Below are 26032 nucleotides of genomic sequence, written 5' to 3'. Positions count from 1 at the left end.
CAAAACTTAACTAATATAAAGTTATTTATAGTAATTGTTTGTCATATTTTTATGTGAACATCAGTGTTCGGCTGCCAAAATATAAATGTGTTTGATCATAGGTCATTGTCTCAGATCCCACTGGGGGTTATGCAGCATGTGATATATGAACTAGATGATCTTCATAAAATCCAAAAAAAATCTGATTCTAAAACATAAGTAGCCCTAAAGATGTTGAATAAGAGTTGGGAACCTGTATTAACATAGGGAGGTAGCCAAGGAACAGTGTTGTAAAGAGAAGAGCCCCAGAAAGGCAGTTATGTCTCAACTGCAATGTGATTTTGTGAACTCTAATTCTGTTCTGGACTCACACTGCTCTTGTGATAATGAGGATGCAAAGCACCTGCAGCCTCCTCCTCTTTATTCCATCCATTTCTCACCATGTTTTGCGGACCAAGGCATTTTTCCTGAATTCCTAGACTTAATGCTTTGTTTCCATTAACGATACTTAATACATTTCCTTCTTCAAATAAAATAGATTTCCTTTGTGATAACACTACAAGACAGTCAGGCTAGAATGATCCTTTGCTGAAGCCACTTTATGAATCGTACCTATTTGTGAGATTGTAACCCAATGAGTTCCATGCCATTGTTTTGTCCCTGAATTGAGAATAATCTCAAGGAAGGGCAAATGTCACACTTAAACGCTATGGAAAGAGAAGAAAAGGAAGGACTGGTGAAGAAAACAAAGGAGGAGATTCATTTTTCCATAATGGATAACTACTTGAATTATTTTTAATTATTGTGGTTAAATCTACCAGGAAAAGGCCAGGTGTGGTGGCTCACACCTGTAATCCCAGCACTTTGGGAGGTCGAGGTGGGCAGATCACCTGAAGTCAGGGGTTCGACATCAGCCTGGCCAATATGGTGAAACTCCATCTCTACTAAAAATACAAAAAAAATTAGCCAGGCATGGTGGCAGGCACCTCTAATCCTAGCTACTTGGGAGGCTGAGGCAGGAGAATCACTTGAACCTGGGAGGCGGAGGTTGCAGTGAACTGAGATTGCACCATTGCACTACAACCTGGGCAACAAGAATGGAACTCTGTCTTGAAAAATAAATAAATAAATAAAGTTACCAGGAACACATTTAGTAATTGTGTATTATGTTTCCTCCTACAACTATTGTGAGTAATCTGCACTTTTATTTCTCTTTTGGCCCTTAAGTTTTGTATCAGTCCTATTTTGCTATTTACTGAATAAAGGGAATTGAAATAAAAGGCATTTCTCATTCCAAGTTGGCCCTACAATGCCAGTTGTAAAAACTCAGGCCCAAGTGAAGATTGAGGTCAGGATAAACCAGGCTAACAGATCTTTCTAGGTTTTACTTTGCATCTCATTCATTCATTCATTTATTCATTTAACTGATACTTATTGATTACTGAGGATGTGCCAGGACTGTACTGGGTGCCGCAATAGTAGTGGATGAAACAGTAAGGTCCCTATTCTCATGGAGTATGACTATTGGAAGGGTGAGGGAAGAATGACAAGTGTCAGTAAACAGTAAGTCAGTGAACAAATATTTGGATTATATAACTTTAAGCAGTGAATGGGGCTGTAGGAAAAACTGAATGGGTAATTGGGTAAAGGGACTGGAGGATAGGTAGGTACCGTTTCATATATAATGATCAGGGAAGATTTCTCTAAGGAGGTAGAATTAGAGCTGAGAAAGAGATCTAAGGGATGTATTCCGAAAACAGGGATAGGACGTACTACTACCTTCAGATAAGAATAAGTTAATTCTGCCCAATGGCAATGAGGGGTCCAGTGTGTAAGGCACAGAGAATTGAAGGACAGGGGAACTTGGTGAGGTTTTGGGGTTTGGTGGGGTCTGTATGTCACAGAAAGCTGATTTTGTTTGTATCACAGTGGGAAGCCATTAGAGGCTTCGAAGCACATGAATCAACATATTCTTATTTACAAAGGCCATTCTGGGGACAAGAGTGAAAGAAGGAAAATAAATTAAGAGACTTTCCAAGATGTGAGAGACATTGGTGGTTTGAGTTGTAACATTAGAAAGAGAGAGTCATAACATTAGAAACAGAGAGAAGTTAGAGGATTCCAAATACAAAGTTGAGCTGCTAGTAGTTGCTGTTGTATTGATGTTGGGATGAGGAAAGACATGAATCCAGGATGGTTTCCGGGTTTGGGATCTGAACAAATGGGAAGGTTATGCTTCCACTTACTGAGGAGGGGAAGGCTTATTAGCAGACTAGCCAGTTTGATGTGTATTTGTGTGTACTGTGGGGAAGTATTTAAAGGTCACCTCTTTCCCCTTTTGTGTCCTTAGTGCTTTGTGGTGACTCAGGAAGTTAGAGTGTGTACTTTTCTCAGATTATCTTTCATGAGCTTCGTACTCTGAACTTCGTTGACGTTGATTTCCATTGCAACCTAATTTTTGAAGTACCAAATAGGAGCATCATTCTTTTCCCTGAAAAAATACTTACGTATGTGAAGATTACACAAATGGCCAGTTCTCAGTAAATCATGTGTTCATAGTTGTGGTTCCATATAAAGTGATGGGTTTCTGTGGAAACAGACATCTTCATCTTGTTCATCTGCTGTGTGATCATTAACTCATGCAGATAACAGGACTGTCTGGGGTCATGGGCTGTGGGACAGAATGAAGCTCCATTTTCTACAATGGGGAGAAAATCCCAAGAATCAGTATTTTCATACATGAAATTAACCAGCAAAAAATGTTCAAGAACTTAATCCCTTTCCAGTGAATGATTAATAATTGTTTTGTTCTTGTTTTCTCTTATTTTGTAGTCAAAAGCTCATGTATACTGCAGGGTCTTACAACACTCTCTGTCTTTAAATTTAAAGCAGCAATAAGAAGACATGTTCTGTAACCAGATTCAAATGTTCTGGTCCCTGCTTTGATTTGGCAAACAAGTAAATGAGCAAGAAGAACAGCAAAACAAACTTGACAAAATGGGTCATTTAGTTTGGAAAGGGGTTTATTGTAGAATGCCTTTAAATAATAAACAACATCAAAAGATTTAAACTGTAATATCATAAACAGTTTTATGGAGACACATTTATGTCATCTAACATTGACCTTCTGTACTGTGTTGAATCTAAATTCCTAATGCATAAACTAGCATGGGGATTTTTGCTTCATTTTCCAAGAAAGCACATATAATCTTTCATTTCATTTTCCTCAATGAATAAAATCTTTGTCACTTTATGTTATAATGTGAGCACTTCTAGTAATTTTTCATTTTTACCTGAGGTTTCTTTTTTACCCACTGCTAAGTTCATTTCTCAGGTCAGCAATAATTTTGGGATAAACTCATAAATAGTTATTCTTTGAATGGTGAAAATAAAATGTGTTTTATTCATGAGTAAGTATAGTGTTTACTTGTTGCTGATATTGTATTTTGGTTGAAATACATATTTTCTTTTTACTATTATCTATTTTAAATAATTCTGGATACACAGTATGACAGATTTTAATCAGTAAAGCCTAGCATTGCTTGAGGGTTTTTTGTTCCTCTTTTCAAGATAATGTATGTGAAAGCATACATCAATAATAATAAAAGTTGAATTCAGATGAAAATGCTTTGAAAATAGTCAATGTGTGCAAATGTAAGGTATTTTTATTACTGTTGTTGTTATTCTTTGTCATTATTAAGGTATACTAGATAATGATGTTAGCTTGGTTTATAATTCAAGCATTAGGTAATAAAGACAAGGTATGGTTAATTCTGCATTGGAGACTCATATTAACATTTTTGATAAGTCTATTTTAGTCACTTCATAGAGGGCTTTGCTGGAATTGTATTGCTTCAAATACTTGTTTTCAGTACTCTTACATTCTTGGAATACTTGCATTTAGATTTTTGATAAGAGGCAGTATATGGTATGGTAGTTAAGAATGTAGCCTATACATATGGTGTCAAACTACCTGCATTCAAATACCACCCAAGCCACTTATTATCTGCAAGAGCTTGGACAAGTCATATAGCCATTTTATACCTGTGTTCCTTGTCTGTGAAATGACAATAATAATAGCATTCAGTTTTGATGATCAAATGTACTAGTTTCCCAGATGTAAAACATTAGAAGAATACCTGGCATATATTAAAAAATAAATGTCAGCAATGATTATTTCTTACACAAGCCTGGTAAAAATTCAAGTTTACTGATTATTAAATTTCATTGGTTCCGTTTGGGGTCTTCTTCATTATGTTCAGAGATCAGCAATGCCCTGAGTTGTTTTTTTTTTGGGGGGGGGGCGGTCATATTTGCCTGATTATATCTCATCAAATAGAAACACTAAAATGCATAATTCAAAACAGAGATTTGATCTTCAAAAGGGAAGGACAAAGTGGCATCTCAAATTTGCTGTACTGAAGGGCCTGGCTCAGTGCCTGACACACGGTAGGTGCTTTGCAGACCTGGGTCCACCCATGGATTATCTCTGCCCAGGATTCTGACCCATAAAAGGAAGGGCATTCTTTCCACATTCTTGCTGAATCTGTGTAGCATTCTTATCTTAAATGTAGCCTTTAACCTTAGGAGACTCAGAAACTTTGAAACTATAGTATTATGACTGAAATATTAAGCTTTTTAAAAACACATACTTTAGTTCATTTAGCTGTCTAATATTTTCTCTGTTCTTAAATTTGCAACCTTTTAAAACGTATGATTTTAAATTACATAGTGGATTATTCAGGTACTCATCTAACATTTAAAATGTAAACAGTGCAAATTTTTCTAAAAGACAAGAAGCAAGGGATTATCATTTGTGAAAGGAAGTAGAAATATGGTCTTTTTATTCTTGCTTGCCTAGATTTTGCAGTTTTAATCAAATTGGCATTTAAAAATACTGGGCTCTATCTGTTAAGAACTGTATGTTGTTTACAGAGATTTTTAGGTGCAAATTATCTAGCCAGATGTTTAAGCACCAAAGGGAAACAAGTTAAATACAATTAACCTAGTCTTCATTTATCAAGTAGTTAATTCTCAGAGGTAGGCCACAAAATCAGTCTTTTGATCCCAATAATATATATAGGTGTAACTATTTAGATAACATGAAATAAAAGTTACAAAGCCTTATTTTGAAACTCTTTAAGCTTGGCCAAATTACAGAACATTTTATTCATTATAGGTGGCTTCCCAAATTTTGGTTACTGATTGCCTTTGTCATTGCCTTTAGGACAATTGTAGACTTTGTGGATATTGGAACGAGATATAATATTGCACTGTAATTTCCCACCAGGTAAATCACATAATTATTATGGGAGTATGAAAATATCTGAGAACAGGGACAGGGTGGGGGTGTGTGGGATACATACACATATGCACACAGTATAAAATAAGATGGCAAAATGTTGTATCGTTTCAGTTGCTCAACTGCAGCTCAATTCAACTCTTGCATAGTCCCCTGTAACATTGTGTTAGTGTGGAATTTAGGTACATTTTAATATGTTTCATATGCTATGAGGTGGGAGCTCCCTAAAATAATAATCTTAGGATCTATAAAGTTTTTAAAACTCATCTAATTATGGTGAATTTTTAAATATTTTGCATAATTTTTTAAATTCTAAAAGTATTATCAAATTACAGAAGGTTTGGGTTTGGGAAACAAAGGGAGGAAAAAAGTCAGCTACTACTTAACAAAAATCATTTGTACCTTACTCTATATCTAAATCTGTATCTATATGTATATCTATCTATATTCCATTGTACTGTCAGATTTGTACTTTATTTCTTCTATGCACCTACAATGAAGTTTTAAATATTCTAGGCTCCATGTATAAAGGTTCTGAGTTCTTCAGTATTCCTGAGGAGGAGCTTAAAAATATTTTGATTTTTGTAAGTCTCATTAGAGACCTGGGAAGTCATTCCGAAATATTAATGTTGAGCCAAATTTCTAATAGAGTATTAAAAACAGGGGTATAGTGGAAATTGTATTAAATAAGAATCAGGAGTTTATGTTCAAGTCCCACTTCTGACAACATGAGTTCTATCAGTTGAAGTATGTTTGCGATACATGAATGTATATGAGAAATCCACACATACAGTCAAGAGAATAAGCAATGATTCATATGCATTCCCCAGAAACATGCTCTATGCTTAAAGAAGATTTATGGACTTGTTTTCTTGGGCTTGAATTTCCCTGTGAGAGAGTATTTTACGGTGGGCTGGAAGATGCTTCTGTTTCTCTTGGTTAACGTATATGGGGAGCAACAGAAGGTAACAGGAATGATTGACAGGGAGACAAGGAGACTTTGGAAAGTGTGGATGAGAGCAGTGTGGAGGAAGAAAGAAGGGTAAGGATCCAGTTATTTGTTTGACATCTATTTGCAACTTTATTAACTGTGGAGATAAAAAGAGAGGTGGATATTAAGGAGACAAAACACAGTGGAGATTTTAACTACCCCCAATGTTTTCCTCTGGCTCACTGACTTTCAGTTATCCTCTTTCTTTGCTTATTGTTACTTGTTTTTGGATATGAAAGAGAATATCCTAAAATAACTTTTATACAATTAATGATCTTAGTGGAATGATAGGAGTTTTAAGAAAGAACAAAGAGCATTCCATTTGTATTATAGAACAATTAAATAAAAATCCACCTGCAGCCGTAAGTTGCCAATTTTTAAACATATATCATTTACTGATCTAGTTTATTTTTACCTCATCTACCTAAACTCATCATTATTCTAAGTCTCCCTTAATAAACAAAGTAAGATTCCTTTCTTACTCTAATATTTGAGTAAGAATCCAAATGTCAGAGGTTATTGTTGTTGTTGTTATTTCCACCATGGTGTGACCTCTGATTTTCAAATAAAATATTTATATAAATTTTACTCAATACAAATTAGCTTACTTTTCATGCTGTCTCCAGAAGTGGGGAAGTAGAGTAGTTAAGAGTCATAAATTCAGAGCCTGAGTTTTGGGGTTTGGTCTAACTCCACACCTAGCTAACTGTGTGACCTTAAGCAAATTACTTCAATCTTCTGCCCCTTCATTTCTTGGTCTATAAAATGATGATAATTATAGTAATTTTCTCATAATGCTGTTATGAGGATTATATTAGTTAACTTGGCCTAAGTGCTTAAAATGGTACTTAGTACACATAGCTCTTCATATTTCAGTGGTTCTCCACATTGGTGACACATTAGAATCACCTGGGGAGTTGGTGCTCATCTCACCCATTAAATCAGAATCTTTGGGGTGGGGCCCAGTACTGAGAGTTATTGAAATTGCTCAGGTGATTCCAGTGAGCAGCCAGCATTGGGAACGATGACTGTAAATGGCTGTAATTATCCTGCTGACTAAATTATGAACTTCCTGAGGGCAGGGAGTCCATTACTTCTTTTTCTACATCCTCCCTAGTGCAGCTAGCACAGTGCTTTATTTGTAACTAATGCTCATTAAATACTATCAATGAAAGAAAACATGCTGATGATATTTTAGATGTGTAAAGACCTTGCAGAACCACAGAGGTGCTAATTTTAAGCATTAATTATTCATTTCCTCATTTATTCATTTATATGTGCTACACACTTTGGACTCTTGATGCTAAACACTGCAGGCATATATGATTTGAAAATGCATTACCTGTTCCAAAAGTTTGTAATTTAGTATGAATAAATGCATACTTGACTTTAATAGAAGGGACACTAACCATGTATAAATGCTGTATTACAATTTGGGTTCCCTTGGAGGCTGACTCTAAGATGGAGCATGCAGAGTGTTTGTTTGGAAGTGTTCTTGAGAATAACACCTGTGTGTGTGCTGAGGAAAGGGAAGGCTATGGAAGGAGCATAATTGGGCAGGGAAAGAAGTTAGGTTTTGATGCGTTCCAAGTGAAGTTTTCAGCTAACCCCACAGGAGCTCTGGGGCTGGGGTGACTCTTCAGAGTCTTCAGTTGGGCTGAAGGGGGCCAGGTTTTTATTCCTGCATATTGATCAGTGCTTGGATACAGCTGTCGCTGGAAGTAGTGACCTTGGATGAGGCGTGTTTCTTTAGCAGAAGCAATTTCCAGATACAACTGACAGCTCAGGGTGTCCTCTGGCAGTTCTCCCCCAGATAGGGGAATATGTCCTTCATTCCTAAAGGGGGATTCGAGTGGAGTGTCACAGCACCCATCACACGCAACAAGAGATAAACGAACAAAAAAAAATTATCCTGGCTCAAAGAAGAGAGATCACATTTATTTTGATGGGAGGATAAGAGTTAGGGTGAATTGGGAATTACTTTTTCAAATGGATGCCATCACAGTTTGATATTTAAGGATAGGTGAGATTTCAAGAGGCTGAAATGAGGTGCAGGGTGTTCCAGGTATAGGAAACAATAGAGGTAATGGTGGGGAGGTATGAAGTACAGATTTGTGGAGAAGCCCACGGGTCTAGAAACTCAGGCTAAGCAGCTTAGGCATAATTTGGTTGACTTTCAGGAGCAGGGAAGAACATGTGCCAGTGTATATTAGAAAGATTAACCTGGTAGCAATATGGAGACATAGGTGGGGCAGAGCTTGGGATCAGGCAGATTAGGTAACAAGCTGATGAAAGAAACTACACTAAGAATCAATGCAAGAAGAAAATGCATGAGATAGACAGGAAAGCAGAGAACTGCAAAGAGCTGGGTGGATGGAGGAGGCAGTGTAGATGTACATGGGACAGGTATGACAGCAGACTAAATGTTTCTGTGTATGTAAGGTGATGTGAGTGGTCAGTCACCAGGAGATAACTGCAGTGAAGAGAGACATAGCGATAGAGAAGAGAGCCAGAAAGGGCAGTGGCTTTGATCCATTATCAGCAAAGGAAGAGACAAGTATGACCAAGGTTTTTATAGAGCATTGAGTGTGTATGAAGGTAGATTACTCAGGTTGAGTTGAATCCTGTATTTTTGTATTACTCTCTGGGGCTTTCTTGGCAATGTCACAGAATTTTGTCATAGCCATATTAACAGCACGTCAGTGGTCTGAACCCAGTCATGTTGGAGCACTGTGCTAGATGGTACTAGGCAAAGCTGTGAAATAACCAATATTTGTTCTAAAAATGCTAGTCATCAGTGTTTTCACTTTCTAGCCATCTCTTCCAGGCCTTTAGAGTACTCATCCCCCTTCTATCTTCCTTCTTCCCTGCCAAAAATGGTCACTTATACCACAATGATGGTTTCTCCAATTATATATCCTCTATTCCTGAAGTATCTGTAGTCATAGGATTCAATTCAAATTCTCTTTAAATGAATTTTGGTGAATAATATTATTTTGAGCAAGTGGGCTTCTGAGCCCCTGGAAATGATGTTAAGTGTAAGGTCACCCTCAGTGATTGAATTTTGAGGGCCAGTATTTTCAGGATTTGAACAAAGTGGAAAATTAAGTGATATTTGTAGCTTCCTAGCCTTGGAAGGAGGTCCTGGAATGATATAAATACTGCCTTCTAGGGGACTCAGCTGTGGAACATTGTATGCCTTAATATTGTTATAATTTATTTTTTCTCCTCTCTCTCACAAAAATGAGATGAATGAACTGAACATCCCATAATTTTTCATTGTGAAAGAACTTTTCGTACTTCATCTTAATGTCTAGGGTGTTTCATTTAAGAACAGCTTAAATGAGCCCTATTTCAAAATAAGCTGTCCTATAATACCATTAGTTCCCAGCTAGTCACTTCTGTGAAGTCACAGAACTGTATACAATCTCTCTTTTGATTCTAAAACCTTGGGAGAAAATAATTGAGGTATAGACACTTGAGAGTCTCAATTTTGTTGCTTTGCAAAGAAATTTCAATTTAGGGTTTATCTAGGTTACAGTCCCCAAATATTTCTCAAGGAGGATAAATCAAATTTGTTGGAAAGTTCCTAGTCATATATCATTTAGTCCTATTACCTGAACTGCCTTGTTTGACATCATCAGTTGCAACACTCTCTTGGCTATGATTAGAACTCAACCTTGGTTTGGGTGACAACCCACTCTTCTTGCTTGTTTCTCACTTTCTCGCTTTTAACTCCCAGATTCAACACAGTTCTTTGAAATGATTTATGTTTCATCCTAAGTCATTAGTGTGTGCTTCCAAGTGGCCAATCTTTCCTCCTTTGTTGGTTAATGTTTATAGGAAACCTCTTGGAGTAATGACTCACTGTGATACTTCATCACTTGCCTGCCTCCGGTATCAGTGATGAGCTTACATTTGAGACTTTACCCTTCTCTGTGTCTTTAAAACATATTCTGCTGTCTCAGTGGTGAATATGATTCTATGCCTGATCTATGGATAAACACAAACCATTCTGTATGTAGTAGGAAAGATAGATGTGTGCCACTCTCCTCTGTTTTTCTGCAAGAAATGTTCTTTTATCTGCAGACTAAGAAACCATATACAAAACTCCTCTAGGTTGCTTCACAGATGCTTATTCATCATTAGAGTATTAGAAATCAAATGAAAGGGTAATATATAACTACTTTTACAAACTAGTTCTCCTTTTAAAAGAACTAGCTCACTCAAGTACTTCTATTTTTTAATCCTACTTTCCTTACTCAGTAAGAGTCAAGATACTATGAGACTCTGCCAAATTTGAATTCTGCTTGTTACTGAAACCCTGAGCCCTTATAGATGATGTTAGAGAGCACCGTTTCCAAATTCCTTCAGGCAAAGCCTCACAATCATGAAAGAGGGGAGAGGAATGCTTTGGTGGTTATTTGTACAGGTGATAATTTGTACAGAACTAGGCTTCAGAGTCTTGGAACTGAAGGGAGTAACAAAGGAAGGTTTCTTCAATCTCTCTTCTTTTAGGGAAAGAAGGATGTCATCCTGACTAAAGTCATAAAGCAGCTGGCAACCTGAGTAACTGAATGATTTAACCAAAGCTCACTTTAATGGTCTGCGATCCACACCTGCCCTCCAATCCCCATGATTTTTTTTCTTTTTTTTCATTAGTGTATCCCAAGCACCTTAAAATAATGCCTGGTACTTAGAAGGCCCTATCTGCTCATTTACTGATTGGATGAATCGATGAGCAGAGCTAAGGGAAAAAGGAATTCAAAGTAGCAGTTGCCTTCCTCTTAAGACAGTGTTTTTTTCCACCACCTAATAATACCTTATCTCTTTTTTTTTTTTTTTTTTTTTTTTTTTTGAGACGGAGTCTTGCTCTGTCGCCCAGGCTGGGGTGCAGTGGCCGGATCTCAGCTCACTGCAAGCTCCGCCTCCCGGGTTTACGCCATTCTCCTGCCTCAGCCTCCTGAGTAGCTGGGACTACAGGCGCCCGCCACCTCGCCCGGCTACTTTTTTGTATTTTTAGTAGAGACGGGGTTTCACCGTGTTAGCCAGGATGGTCTCGATCTCCTGACCTCGTGATCCGCCCGTCTCGGCCTCCCAAAGTGCTGGGATTACAGGCTTGAGCCACCGCGCCCGGCCACCTTATCTCTTTTGTTTGTGTGTTTTGAGAGGCAGCATAGTAGAATGGTCAAGTACAGATGGTTTGGAAAAGAACTGCCTGTGTTCAAATTTCTGCTGTGTAATCTTCAACAAAGTACTTACCTCTCAATTCTCCTGTGTTAGAGATAATTATAGAACAATGTCTCTTAGGATTGCTGTGAGGATTACCTGGGTTAACTTGTGAAAAGTACTTAAAATGATACCTAGTATATTGTTGGCACTCTATCTGTGTTAGCTGCTATATTGGGAATGGGCAGTCGGTGGCATGTGGTGTAACCCTGGAGGCAAATCTGGAACTTGACAAGCTCCTCTGAAACAAAGTGGCATCATGGGGCTTCAGCATGGGTTGCTGAAGACTTGCACCATGAAGCTCTCCTCACATGCCACATTGAGTCCCAGATTCCTGCAACCCCAGAAATTTATGAGAAACTTTGCTGAAAGTTTGAAACCAGTGTGAATACATTCATATGGTAAATAACGGAGCCTCTGAAAAGGAGACAATGAGATACCCAAGAAATTCTATGGGCTTTAGTGCCACCCAAATGGAATGTCTTTATTGGCTCAGCTGCTCATTTGCTGCCTGTCCTGGCAAAACTATTCAAATCCTTGGAAGCTTAGTTTTCTCATGCATAAATTTAATTTAAAAAATACTTCTTGTATAACATACGAAATGATAGGTACATGTAAAGTGCTAAGTGTATCATAGAGATGTAATAAATGATAAGCCCTTAAAATAATGATCATAGCCATAAAAATCCAAAGGATTGGAAAAAAGCAATGCACATTACTGTGTAAAGATATCATTATTTCATTTGCTTGCTTCTTCAGAAAGTAACAAGGTGATTTCTGGGTAATCAGTGCCATGCAAGTATTTTGTCTCGGGAGTCTTTGTTCTTGAAATTTTTATCCATGAACTCTGTTAAAATTATACCATGACTCTAGAGTCATCTCTGATTCCAAAGCCTCCTTCTAACTAGGCTGCTTGCAGGAGACTTTGGTGTTTTTCTTCAGTAGAAGAAGAAAGAAAGAACAAGAAAAGGAGGGAAAGGAGGGAGCAAGAGAGGGAAGGAAGGAGGGGGGAGGAAGGAAGGAGGAAAGGAGGGAAGGAAAGAAAGAAGGGGAGGGGAAGGGAGGGGAGGAAGGAAAGAAGGGAGGGAGGGAGGGAAGGGGAAGGGAGGGTGGAAGGAAAGAAGGAAGGAGGGAGGGGAGGAAGGAAGGAAGGAAAGAAGGGAGGGAGGGGAAGGGAAGAAGGAAGGAGGGAGGGGAGGAAGGAAGGAAGAAAAGAAGGGAGAGAGGGGAAGGGAAGGAAAAGAAAAAAAGGAGTATAGAGATAACTAGGCATAATGGACATCAAGGCCAATTTTGTCACCCATTTCCACTCCCTATTTTTCCCTTCCTTTTGGAGCTTATTGATAATGAGGTTTTTCATCTGACTTTTGTGAGTGAAATATGGCTGTTATCAATCCATACTATCTTGTAAGATGACTGGCCAGTTTAGTCTGCAATAACAAACAACTGCAGAATCTTAGAGCTTAAATCAACAACAAAAGGTTGTTTCTTGTTCGTGCTATGATTCCACTATTGATTAGATAGGAGCTCTATGCTGTTTCATGCTTATTCAGCCAATAGAACCTCCACCGTTTGAAATGTTGCTAGTGGCCATCATGGGTGAGGGAAGATAGCAAATTACGATCTGGCTTTTAACACATATCTTTGTCTAAAAGTCTATGTGGCCCTGACATTTGTCACTTTGAGACAGGAGGTAGCCTGGAAGAGGAATGTGTCAAATATTTGGTGACCAGAAAGGTGAGTAGTCATTATTTGGGATTCCCATCTATTCTGGTTCTCCTCTTCCATATACATGGTAGGATTGCACTTTGATGCCCATTTGAATTAGCTATTGGCCAATGAAGTGTGAGTAAGGATGAAGTGCCACTTCTATGTTGAAGCTTCAAAATCTAGTGTGCAATTTGGAATATTCTTTCCTCCTGTCCAAGTGACCCATATGTTTATGGCTCTGTCAGTCTGGGTTTTTGAGTGAAGACAAAGTGGAGCAGATTGCTCCCACCAACCTAAGATGGATGCGTACTATGAGCAAGAAATAATAGATTTGTATTATGTCACTGAGATTTGAATGTTCTTTGGTCTGTAACATAATCCAAGCTTATTCTAACCAATTCTGATAGGGAACATATTAGGATAAATTTCCAAAAGTTAAAAAAAAAAAGTTTTCTTTTGTTTATCTAGATTTATATATCCTCAAATTTAATGAGCCCAGAGGCAATTTTTCACTATCATAGGGAGAAAACATTTATGTAGGCTCCTTTGATTGGTTCACTTGATTAGTGGTGGGGTGCTGGTGTTAGTGAGAGGTCATATTTGGAAACAAGGAGCAGTCTATATTAATTATAGCTGCAGGATGTGGTTGGGCTATCAACTTATTTTCTGCTAGACAGAAAACATAATTTAGGGATCCATCACAAATACATTTCTCCTAATGACAGGATATCGGAGAGCACATGATTTTCAGACACACTAGCTTTCCTTTTTACTTTTTCTTTAATTTAAATGAGTTTATTATATACTTACGTATTTTAAAGGGCAGATTCTTAATTTATTAGCTTTTATTTTATAGAAATCAATGAAGAAAGGAGGGTATTATTGGCAAGTGGGAGAACAGTAGGTTTGTATTCCAAGTAGATGGTTTGTGGACCTCAAAGATTTCACATTCTCCATCAGTCCTGAAAATTAGACAGAGTTATGAAATCAAGTACAGATCCTACTACTGATTCATTATGTGACCTTGGGTAAGGCACTTAATCACTTTAGATCTTAGTTTCCTCATTTTAAAAATGAGGATAATAATACTGGCATAAGTCATAGGGATGTTGTGTGGATAAACTAATTAATGATTGTAAAATGCTTTGAAAGTGCAAAGCTTTGTATAATTGTTAGGTGCTGTTATGAAGAAGTATTATTAGTGTGTTGTGTTTCATTTTTATTAGGGCTTCTCTCTGCTTTGAAGTCAGCCTCCACGTGGACTGTGGGGTTGAGATAAGTTTACAGATGTGCTGCTCAAGTGCCTTTTTTGCCTGGAGAAAATACTTGGTAGCTAGGGTAATCATCATTATGAAGAGGATCTCTTCAAGATAAAAAAGATAGGAAATGATCTCCTTTTTAAAAAATGGAAATTGCTCTAACTTTAAAAGTATCAATCAATTCTTTAAAACCTCATACAGCCCTATGTTTCAGGAAAGTCTAACATCATGCAAAATTTGAAACTTCAGGAATTTTCTGCTCAGCATAACATGGGAAATGTTGTTGCTAAGATAACTTTAAATCAGCTGAACCAGCTCTTTCTAATTTTCCCACAGTGTTTGCTTCAAGGATGAAAACAAGTGAGGTATCCTCTAGAGGAGAGAATTTCTGATCTGTGGCTGTGTTTTGCATTTACAAAAAGTTAAAACCCCAACCCAAATTAATTTGTATTTGTTTTGTCGATTCTCTGTTGGGAAATGTGTTTCTAGGTACATAAAAACAAGCTATTTTTTTTAAGGTCAAGTATGCACCATGTTTATACATGACTACCTGGTGCAGCTAAGCAATATTGACTTTGATGCATAAAGACCACAGTCAGGCCTTGGGAGGATTTCTCATTAGTTGTGTGAGTTTTAACAAAATAATTTAACATTTGCTTCAGTTTCCATATCTAGGAATGTGTGTAAAATAATTCCTGCTTACCTAATAGACTCTGGAAGAGCTCAAAGAAGGTAAAATCTTTGGAAAATATTTTATAAATACAATGAGACAATTAAATTGTATTACATTATTTTATTTAACGTTTTCATCATTTTTAATGTATTCCTGAGTTAACAAGCCTCTAAATATATTTCCACTGGATAATAAAGATATTAGAAACTCAAATAATTTTCTCGAAATAATCTACATACATGCCTTTAGTTTTATATCCCATGACGTGAAGAGAAAGAAGTCCATATGCACTTTCTGAGAAGTCTGTTAAGTAGGTCAAGGGGTGTCTGAGATGTGAGTGGGCAGCTTTGGTCATTTGCTTTTCTATGATTGCACACCTTTTAAAAAAATGCTGTGCGCAGTCATATACATGTACAGCATTACATTTTAAAATCACCAGGACCTGGGAACATAGGATAGATTTGTTTGCTATGCAAATGAATAAAACTTGTACCAAAGAAATCTAATGTTTAAGTCCAAGACACAAAAGAATTTTTAGAGTTTGAGCTTATTGTACTATCATAGGGAATAAAAACTTCCAGAAAATTCTGAGAGGCCAGAAGTTTTCAGAGTCTAGCTTTCTAGGATCCGAGGACTAAAGTACTTAGGTCTACCCTTGAGGCACCATTATTTTCTAGCAAACATTTCACTTCTTGTGATCGCCTAAGTCTTTGCAAGAAGAACAAATCTCACAATCCATTTATTTACTCTCCTAAAAATGTTGACCACATGAAATGACAACAAATATACCAGAGTTGTTTATCCCCTCAGAGGTGCCAGAGAAGAGGTAATGGCAGAGTTTGTAAGGTTTGCCTCCTAATTTTTGTCTTACTGGGATATTTTCTATGGTAGATGCCCTGGTGGGCACCCAGATCCCCCTTTCAGAACCGAGGCACTATTTCCTCACCTACTGGAAGTGTTGTCTGCTGATGACTCACAGCTAAGTCCCTCTACTGGACTTGACTGCTGGTGAAGGAAGCTGCCCTCTCCAAGGTAATGCCTGCCTCCCAGGGGCTAGCTCACATCCAGTGACTCAACAACATAGATAGTACAAAGCCACAACCCCTTGTCTTGATGGGGAAAATTCCCAAAGACTGTCTTAATGCTAAAGCTCTCTGTAAGTTTGGCTGAGACCTGTGTTACAACTGAATCACAGTTTATATATTTTTTTTTTCTCAATCAACCTCGAACCCATCAAGCTAATATCTATGGTCAATTTCCAATATAACGTGACCAAGAATATACTGGGTCAGCTATGGGAAGGAAGCTCAGAGAGCCATATGTTCTCCAGGAATTGGGACATATATGTTGGACTGGATCCAGAGGGTGCTGGTTCAAAGTAGTTGGAACAGAAAGTTGAATAAGGGAGAATTTATGAACATGGGATGACTTGCTCATGATACAGAATTTAACACCCTGGCAAGAGCTTTGGGAGATGGTGTTAACATATTGCTAAAATGATTATTGAAAGCTTGGTAAAAATGATGACCAATACTATAAGAAATAGAAATGCCAGAATTTTGCTGTAGCAGACAGTGGATGAACTAATCAAAAGGCTCAGAGAAGTTGTCTTGGTATACAGAGGGCTGAAAAACTAACTGATGGTCATATTCTAGAGGACCTGGAGCCAGACAGATAATAAAAATATTAGTGAGAGGAGCATTATCATCCCTGAAAAGCCAGTGGTAGCCATCCTCTGTTGTCCAAGGTTCACTGAAAAGATGCTGTTACAGAACTGGACTCTCTGATAGCAAAGGAAATGGTGATGAGCATAAGTCTGACCCCGGCAAAAAACAGATAAATTCTAGTGAATGAAAGAAGGCTATCACAAACTTAACCAGGCTTCAAGTACATGGTTGGCAGCCATTGATCTGGTAAATCCATTTCTTCTCATCTTATCAGGGAGGAGGAACAGAAGCCATTTACATTCACTTGAATTAGATAACAATACAAACTTACAGTCTTGTCCTAGGGCCATGTTTTCTGTCTTGGACTCTTAAGGAACCTGGACTGTCTGAACATTCTACTGAATCTCACATTGGTCTGTTATTTGATGACATAATGTTTATCAGACTTATCTACAGTAAGTAAGTGGCAAGTCTTGGTAAGGCATGTATGATTCAGAAGACAGGAGATAGACCTTATGGAGTTGCAGGGGCCTTCTCCATCAGCTTTAGGTGTCTGAGGCATGCTGGGACAGCCTCTCCAAAGTAAAGGAGAAACTGTTGCAATTAAACAGTGAGACGCATTAAGAAGGAAACACAACATCTGGCAGGCCTCCTTGGGTTCTGGAGGGAGCATATTTCATACTTTGTAATACTGTTCCAATCTTTTACTAAGGGACATTTTAATGCTGTCAACTTCGATGGTGTTTAGAATAGAAAAGAGCTGGACAGCAAGTTCATGGCACAGTTAAATCAGCCCTGCCACTAGAGTCATATAATCTGGCATCTCTGTTGCAAACCCCAGTGCAAAAATGACAAAACAGAACCACGGGGTTAGGAGCAAAGGTATACCCTCTGAAGCTAATAATTATGTACCTTTGGAAAAATAACTTTAGTGTGTGCTACTGGGTGTTGGTAGTATTAAGCATCAAAATGAAAGTGCTACATCTGGGATTGAGCACAGCAAAGGCCAGAAGGCAGAAGCAAACTGCATGAGCAGGTGGCCCCTTTCCACATGTGAGGGGCAACAGTGGAAACTGCACTTCTTCCTCTGCTCACACCAATAGCTGCATCCGAGGTGGGGGATCTTATCCTAGTTGATAAAGGAGGAAAAAGGATGAGCTTGGTTCATGAATTTATCAACTTATTAGATGAATGCCAGCCAGAAATGTACTGCTGCAGCACTACTACCTCATTCAAAGGTGCCTCTGAATTAGAGCAATGAGAGGAAATCCTCCCAAAGGTCAGAGCTTTGCACATTGCACCTTTTGTGTGGTCCAAGTTAAGAATATACACAAATTCATGGTTAATGGTGAATGGCTTGGCCAGCTGGTGAGGGACCTAGGAGAGATTAAAAGATTAGGCTGGGTGTGGTGGCTAATGCCTGTAATCCCAGCATTTTGGGAGGCTGAGGTGGGTGGATCACCTGAGGTGAGGAGTTCGAGACCAGCCAGACCAACATGAAACCCTGTCTCTACTAAAAAGACAATAATTAGCTGGGCATGGTGGCAGGCACCTGTAATCCCAGCTACTCGAGAGGCTGAGGCAGGAGAATCACTTGAACTCAGGAGGTAGAGGTTGCAGTGAGTTGAGATCGTGCCATTGCACTCTAGCCTGGGTGACAAGAGCAAAACTCAGTCTCAAAAAAAAAAAAAAAAAAAAAAACAGAGAGAGAGAGAAAGAAAGATTAGGAATGAGGGGGTATGGGAAGTAGTATATAGATGAACCTATTGAGTAGTCATGAAGCGTGAAGATCTTTGTAGTATGTATCTGTTAATGCCTGTCAGAGGGCAATCACCACAGAAGAAGCTCTAAAAATAAAATAGAGAAGATGACCGTGGTCATTGGCCACTATAATGCTGACACAATGATTACATGAATGGAGTAGACATGGTGAAAAAGATAAGAGTCCATGAATGGACCATATGACATGTATTCCCACTCACCAATATTGACCTGGCCACTGCCGTTGCTGAATGCCTAATCTGACACCAGCAGAGACCAACATTGAGCCTTCAATATGGCACCATCTCTTTGTGAGAGGAGCCAGCTAGTTGTCAATGAATATCATCAGCCTCCAGGCATGACTTTGCCTTCCCTAGCTTCTGAAGCTCAGCTAGCATCACTATTTGAGGGCTTTAGAGTTTATGGTTATTTATTTATTTATTTATTTATATTGTTGTTGTTGTTGTTGTTGTTTTCCAGACGGAGCCTCACTCTGTTGCCCAGGCTGGAGTGCAATGGTGTAATCTCGGCTCATTACAACCTCCACCTCCTGGGTTCAAGCCATTCTCCTGCCTCAGCCCCCTGAGTAGCTGGGATTACAGGCATGTCCCACCATGCCTGGCTAATTTTTTTGGTATTTTTGGTAGAGACGGCATTTACCGTGTTGATTAGGCTGGTCTCGAACTCATGACCTCATGATCCGCCCACTTCAGACTCCCAAAGTGCTGGGATTATAGGCATGAGCCCAGCCAAGTTTCTGTTCTATCAGCATAGTGTATACATTACATTGCTTTAGATCAAGGGGCACACTTTACATCTAGCGTAGTTGTGGGAGTGGGCACATTACATTGGATGCTGTCACATATCATACTTCCTAGAAGCTGTCAGCCTGAGAAACTCGTGGCATGGCCTTTTGAAGATGAGGTAGTAGTTTGGCATGGCACCTGCAAGGAACCACCTTGAGGATGATACCTGTGGGGTTGGGGTATCATCTTTCAGATATAGTATACAGCCTAAACTTATAATTATTTTACAGTGCTGTATTCCCAGTACTACAATCAATAGGTCCAGGAACCAAGAGAAAAGGAACAGGAGTGTCCCTGCTTACTATCTCTCCTAGTCACCCATTTAGGGACATTTTTTGCTTTCCATTTTTAGATATTTAGGCTATGTTTACCTAGAATTCCTGGTTCTAACACAAGGAATGCTGCCACAAGAAGGCGTGGTAAGAGTTCCATCAAACTTGAAGTTGCAGTTGCTCCCTTCTTACTTCAGGTTCCTCATGCCCAGAGACCAGTAGGCAAGGAAAACAATAATCCATACTGGCAGGGGTAACGTAACCTCAGGAGGAAGTATGGCCATTGTCGCCCAATGGGAGAAAGGAAAAAATACGTTTGGCACCCAGTTGATCCACTTGGGTCTCACTTAGTACTCCCCTTTTCAAACGGACAAGTGTGGGCAGCTGTGACCTAAGACAGGTGTGGTGATTAGGGACTCAGTCCCCCACTAGATGAGGGTCTGTGTTATTCACCAGCAAAATACCTGGAGTGGCAGTGATGCTAGCCAAAGACCAGAAGAATTGGCAAGGGATAGTAGAGGATGGAGACAATGAATATCAGTTGTGACCTTGAGACCACCTGCATTGGGAGCTATAGTTTGTCCCACTAACTTTCCTCTTGTAAATTTCTACAGGAAAAGAGATAATCTAGAATCCTCGAAGACCTGCTCCCAGAGAGTGAGAATTTATTAACTTATTATATGAACTAAGTGGATCTGAGTGACCTGAAGGGTGAACTAAAATGGGTGCTGCGTGTACCACGTAGATATCCCCTTCAGAAATGAGACATTCAAACCCTCAGTTGCTAGTAGTGCTGCCTGATGATGATTCAGAACTAATTCTCTCAATGGCAATTGGCCTCTGCTGAAAGTAGCTGTCTCACCAAGGCCGTGGTTCCTCCCTGACAGTAACCTGCATCTTATGACTGGGCGATGTAGGAGCACAGAAGCCCAGCCCTACTGCCTTGATGAGAGCCCATTGTGAAGGGTCATCTCAGGTTCAGAGGTCACATTCGGATCAACTGAGGTCTGTGTTGTAAGTGCCTTGTAGTTCACCTTCTTCAGTTCAGTCCCGTTTCTCTCACTACCTTACAGGCATTGTTCCTGGGGATACTCCTCAATAAACTTTCTGCATAACAAATGTCTGCCTCAGAGCCTGTTTGGAGGGGAGGAAAACTTAGAACTTTGTCCCCAGTATCAAAATACAATTTAATTTAAAAACATTTCAGTAACATTAATATGTTTTCTGAATTAGTGCACCCAAAAACATTTCCAAGCACCCCCTTTGTGTCTTGATTCTTACAATCTATGTCCTTTATTCATTCTATTTATTGAACAATTAAAGAGTGCTTCACATATCTGAGGCACTGTGCCAGGCATTCTGGATTCAATGGCAACAAATGCAAGACTCCTGACCTTAAGGATCTGATGGACAAAAGGGAAAAGCAGCTAAATCAATAGACAATTAAAATACACTATAATTAATAGAACATAATGTGGGGATGCAGACATGGGATAACTAATTTAGCTTGTTGAGCAGAGCAACACAGAAGAATGTGTAAGGTTTCCCAAAAGCACTATCTGATCTGAACCTTTAAGATAAGTAGAAAATATGTAGATAAAGAATGAAATATGTTCAAAGAGTGGGAAACAGTGTGAGGTAGAAAGAGAACAGGTTTAGAGAAAAGAAAACACTTCTTTAGGATCAGACCAAGGGGTGTGGCAGTTATTAGTGTGGGGTGCAGAGAACTGTTGGCATCCATGGAGTAACTTCAGGCAGGGGAGTAATATAGTCAGCTTTTCATTTTGTATTTATTACTCTAGTCTAGTGGAGGTAGAGAGAATGGGTTAGAGAGGAGACCAGTTAGGAGTTCCTTGCAGCAATCTAGCTAAGAAATGATGGCTGGAAATCATGTAGTGGCAGAGAACATGAAGAAAATAAAATAATGGAATCCTGAGATTTGAAGGAATTTGAATTAATAAATGTGGATGATGGACTGGATTTGGAAATGTAGAGTGGTTGAAGACACCTTGTTTGGATTAGGAGGTAGAAATACCATTCTCTGAAATATGCAGGTGAGGGTGAAGATAATGGTGGTAAGTGTGTTTGTACGTAGGAATAGTATTGCAGAAAGGCTGAGATGTGACTTTTAATTTTCTATTTCTAGTTCAGACATTTTGAGATGTCCTAAGACAATTGGCTATGTGGATAGGGAGATCTGGTTTAGGGACCATATCATACAGACAGTAGAAGCCATGGAGATCTCATTCCAGGAGCAGATATACAGTGGGAAGAGAATGAAGCTGAAGACAATTCCAGCTCCAAAGATAGTGACAAGAACTGTTCATGTTCACCATCCTCTGTAGGAATCTGGAATTAGAGGATACTATTTAGTGTGGTCTCTTACCAAGATCAATAATCTAAGTTTCCGTAATCTTTCCTCATTGTTCTAATTGTGAATTTCTTTGGAACTTTGGTGATGTTTTCTATGTTCCCAGTTAGTTCTGAGGACCAGAATTAGACACATTATATTTATTATTATCTTTGACAAAGTAGCGCCAAAAAAGCCTTCCTAAGATGCCATATGCATCACGGCTATAGGAAAATAGGCATACCACTTGTCACTTCTCTCAAACAGGTGCTCCCAAAGACAAGTCCTGCATGTCCTAGAGGACGTGTGTGTGTGTGTGTGTGTGTGTGTGTTTATTTTTATGTGCTGTTTTTGAACCAATGTAACATGATAGAATGTGTATTAGGATGTAATTGGTTCCAGGTCAGTTAAGTAAGAAATGCATTTAATTCTTTCTCACCCCTTGAAGAATATTTCTACTTCTCCATTAAATAAATCAGATTTTTTTTTTTTTTTTTTTTTTTTTTTTTTTGAGACGGAGTCTCGCTCTGTCGCCCAGGCTGGAGTGCAGTGGCCGGATCTCAGCTCACTGCAAGCTCCGCCTCCCGGGTTCCCGCCATTCTCCTGCCTCAGCCTCCCGAGTAGCTGGGACTACAGGCGCCCGCCACCTCGCCCGGCTAGTTTTTTTTTTGTATTTTTTAGTAGAGACGGGGTTTCACCATGTTAGCCAGGATGGTCTCAATCTCCTGACCTCGTGATCCGCCCGTCTCGGCCTCCCAAAGTGCTGGGATAAATAAATCAGATTTTAAACAAAAATGGAAAAATCCCTCAAATGTAATTCAAAATACAACACATAATCTCTTGATTTGTGAGAATTAGCTATTGTACTTCTTTTTTTGAAAATAACCCTTTAAACATTAAAATCAACAGATGACAGCTTTAGTAATCTGAGGCAATTTCATGAGTTGCAATATTTACTTATTTGGGAGGATGTTAAATGGTTTTAAAAATTCTTTGTACCTGAAGTGAATAATAAATGTGTAGAGTATTTCAGTTGCATGTAATGATTGTGAAGCTGTAGGAAAGGTGGCTTTCCCAAGTCCTGAGTGACTGATTTCATCTTTTCTTCCCTGACTCCTTCTCTCCAAGTTTTCTAATGGTATAACATCTGCACAGATGCAAGGAAGGACCACACTACAAAATGTACTGTCAATGAGCCTTGGAGACTGGGTGTTCTCTCTCTAGCCAAGCCCTTTTTCTATCATAAATAACCCCAGTCTCTTTTTATTTCCTGGTCAGTCTTAATTTTTCTAATTTTCAACTCAAAAATACTGAGATTTATCTCCATTTCTCTGTCTTAAAGAGAAATATACACAGAACTATCAGAGCATTAGCTAACTCATATCCTATTATGTGCTAAGTTCTATCTATCTATCTATCTATCTATCTATCCATCCATCCCCTTTTAAGATTCATGACAACCCCATGAATTGGTACTATTATTATCTTCTCTTGATAGATAACAAAACAGAGGCAAGGGAAAGCTAAGGAACTTGTCTGAGATTTCCTGGCTGTAAAGTGGCAGGACCAGGCTTAGCGTCTCCACAGTTTGGCTTTTGAGCCAACCCTCTTTACCACCCTGTTACCCTGCCTTTCAACAGTGTGAGCTTGTAAAACAACAGGAGCAATTTGATGTGCTGCAGAATGCAATTGGGGGATTTGGGTAAGAACGGAGAAAAAGCAAGAGAAATTCTTCATAGGCAGCCAAGAATAAAAGAGCCTAAGAACATCTACACCAATTTCTGTAATTTAGACTGTAAGAGAAGTAGGAAAAGCATTTTGTTTTTCTGCTTAAACTTGTTGCACAGTAGAGGAAGATAATTTTAACTAAACTTGTTTGAGGCTTTAAGAAGTAGGCCTCAGAGACTCAAAAATCAAAGTGAAGTAAAATTAGCAATTGTTTTCTAAAAATTCATGTAACTCTTAGCAATGATTTAGGCTTTCCAAACAACATAAATTATATATGCAGATTACTTCTAATTATAATGCCTTTCCTTCTAGATTATTGAACTCTTACACAATAGGATTTTAATTGATTCTCACCAGCCTGCATGCCTAGTGTTTGATTAAAAATATGCCCATTGTCAAGAAAATAAATTCGTTCAGGCATTTATAAGCATTTGTAGAAGACAGGTGAACAAAATTTAAATTAAAAAAATATAGTTATCTACATTTGAAAGAGTTACTTATTATTTAATCCCTTTTGAGATATACTTAGAATATCCTTTCAAGGAGATGATCTATAGATCTTTAGTTGAATCTAACCCTTTTAAACACTTTTTCCCTGATGTATAGATTTTTGGTTTTTTTTTTTTTTTTTTTTTTTTTTTTTTTACATCTTGCCACTTAACAAGAAGGTAATTCACTTACAGAATTATTTTTGTGTGTCTGTAACATCTGTGATTTGTCCACCTTACTAAGCAGTTTGGAATTATCAGTACATTTCTATTTGTCTTATTTTTTAAATTTTTACTATTTTTTAAAAGAATATATGGGATCGTTAAATGAAATTTACAAGAGTTCATTGCTTTGGACCGAGTTCCAGCACTAGGCCCAACAGACCAGACAAAACCAGAATGGAATCGCTGTGCCACATAATCAAACTGAACTTTGAAACAAGCCAGTTTTTCAAAAGACAGGAGATTTACAGCAACCAATCAGAAGGGGCCCAGTTTACCTGAGCTGGCATGATAAGGAAGTCCTCTCTGTTTTAATTCTATAAGGAAAGTAACTTTGAAACAACCAATTCTCTTTCGTTCACTGTTTCTGCTTTTTCTTATCCCTTTTCTGCTTATAAAGCCATACTCCTGCTCAGTTCATTAGAACCCTCATTCTCTTTTCTGGAATGAGATGTTGCCCGACTTTAGAACTCAATAAAAGCCTATTTAGATCTTTAAATTTAAGAAAAACAGGGCCAGGTGCGGTGATTCACGCCTGTAATCCCAGCACTTTGGGAAGCCGAGGTGGGCGGATCACGAGGTCGGGAGATCCAGAGTATCCTGGCTAACACGGTGAAACCCCGTTTCTACTAAAAATACAAACAAAAAAATTAGCCGGGCGTGATGGCAGGCGCCCCTAGTCGCAGCTACTCAGGAGGCTGAGGCAGGAGAATGGCATGAACCTGGGAGCGGAGGTTGCAGTGAGCCGAGATCGCGCCACTGCACTCCAGCCTGGGGGACAGAGCGAGACACCATCTCAAAAAAAAAAAAAAAATTATATCTTTAAATTTGTTGTAATTTTGTCTTTTGACAGCATCTTTTTGAAGTTGCATGCCATTGACAATCTTTGCTGTGTTGTTGTAACTTCAGCAGATACGCTACTGCAATGAGCATGCCAGTTGGAGTCTTAGACAATGGCCATCTGAATAAGCAAAAATTTCAGTCGTTTTAAAAAATAAGTGTGGTATTCATTTTGTATTTTATTAGAATAATATTTGAATTTTCAAACTAGCTATTCCCTGAGATTCAGAGGTCTTTCTGCCTGCTTTATTTTTATTTTTATTTTTTTAAGGTGAAGTAATTTGGCTATAAGGAATATTGATTATATTAGTCTAAGGAGACTTAGGAAAGAAAGTAAGCTTACTGTAGTGTAAATGATGATGCTTCTCTTTCCATTGAGGGTGGACATTCTAAATATGACTGTATAAGGAATAATTCTGGCAAAAATCCGTTCTTCATTTTCTTTTAAGATATTTAGAATTTAATTTAAATATTATATGTCAAGGATAAAAGTTAGAAACACATAATGAAATAGTTAAGAACTTACAATATGAAAACCTGTTTTCTTTATGGAACTCTTTGGTTATATGATTGGATAGGTAAAAACAAATTTGTAAAATATGGTAGATATGGGAAATTGTCAATATATTTGTAATTCATGTAGCAAACATAATATTTAAGAAGTATGTTATTCTATTTTCTTAAGTACATAATGATAAGGGTTCTTTTCTCCACCGAGCCCCTTTCCTACATTTGTGGTTTTTATTTTTGCTGTT

General features: G+C 38.4%; 1 protein-coding gene and 1 long non-coding RNA gene across 3 annotated transcripts in view; both read left to right on the top strand.

Annotated features, from left to right (window-relative positions):
- The window catches only part of MACROD2 (mono-ADP ribosylhydrolase 2), a 2183277-nt gene that overhangs the window by 675924 nt on the left and 1481321 nt on the right, over positions 1-26032 (top strand). The window lies entirely within an intron of this gene.
- LOC117068438 lies at positions 14932-22068 on the top strand. The gene is made up of 4 exons (XR_004431119.1): positions 14932-15096; positions 16035-16175; positions 20264-20306; positions 21801-22068. It is a non-coding gene; the product is annotated as an uncharacterized LOC117068438 (long non-coding RNA).

The sequence above is a fragment of the Trachypithecus francoisi genome, unplaced genomic scaffold (genome assembly GCF_009764315.1).
Source record: "Trachypithecus francoisi isolate TF-2019V2 unplaced genomic scaffold, Tfra_2.0 Lachesis_group21, whole genome shotgun sequence".
Lineage (NCBI taxonomy): Eukaryota > Metazoa > Chordata > Mammalia > Primates > Cercopithecidae > Trachypithecus > Trachypithecus francoisi.
This window is presented reverse-complemented; position numbering and strand designations above follow the sequence as displayed.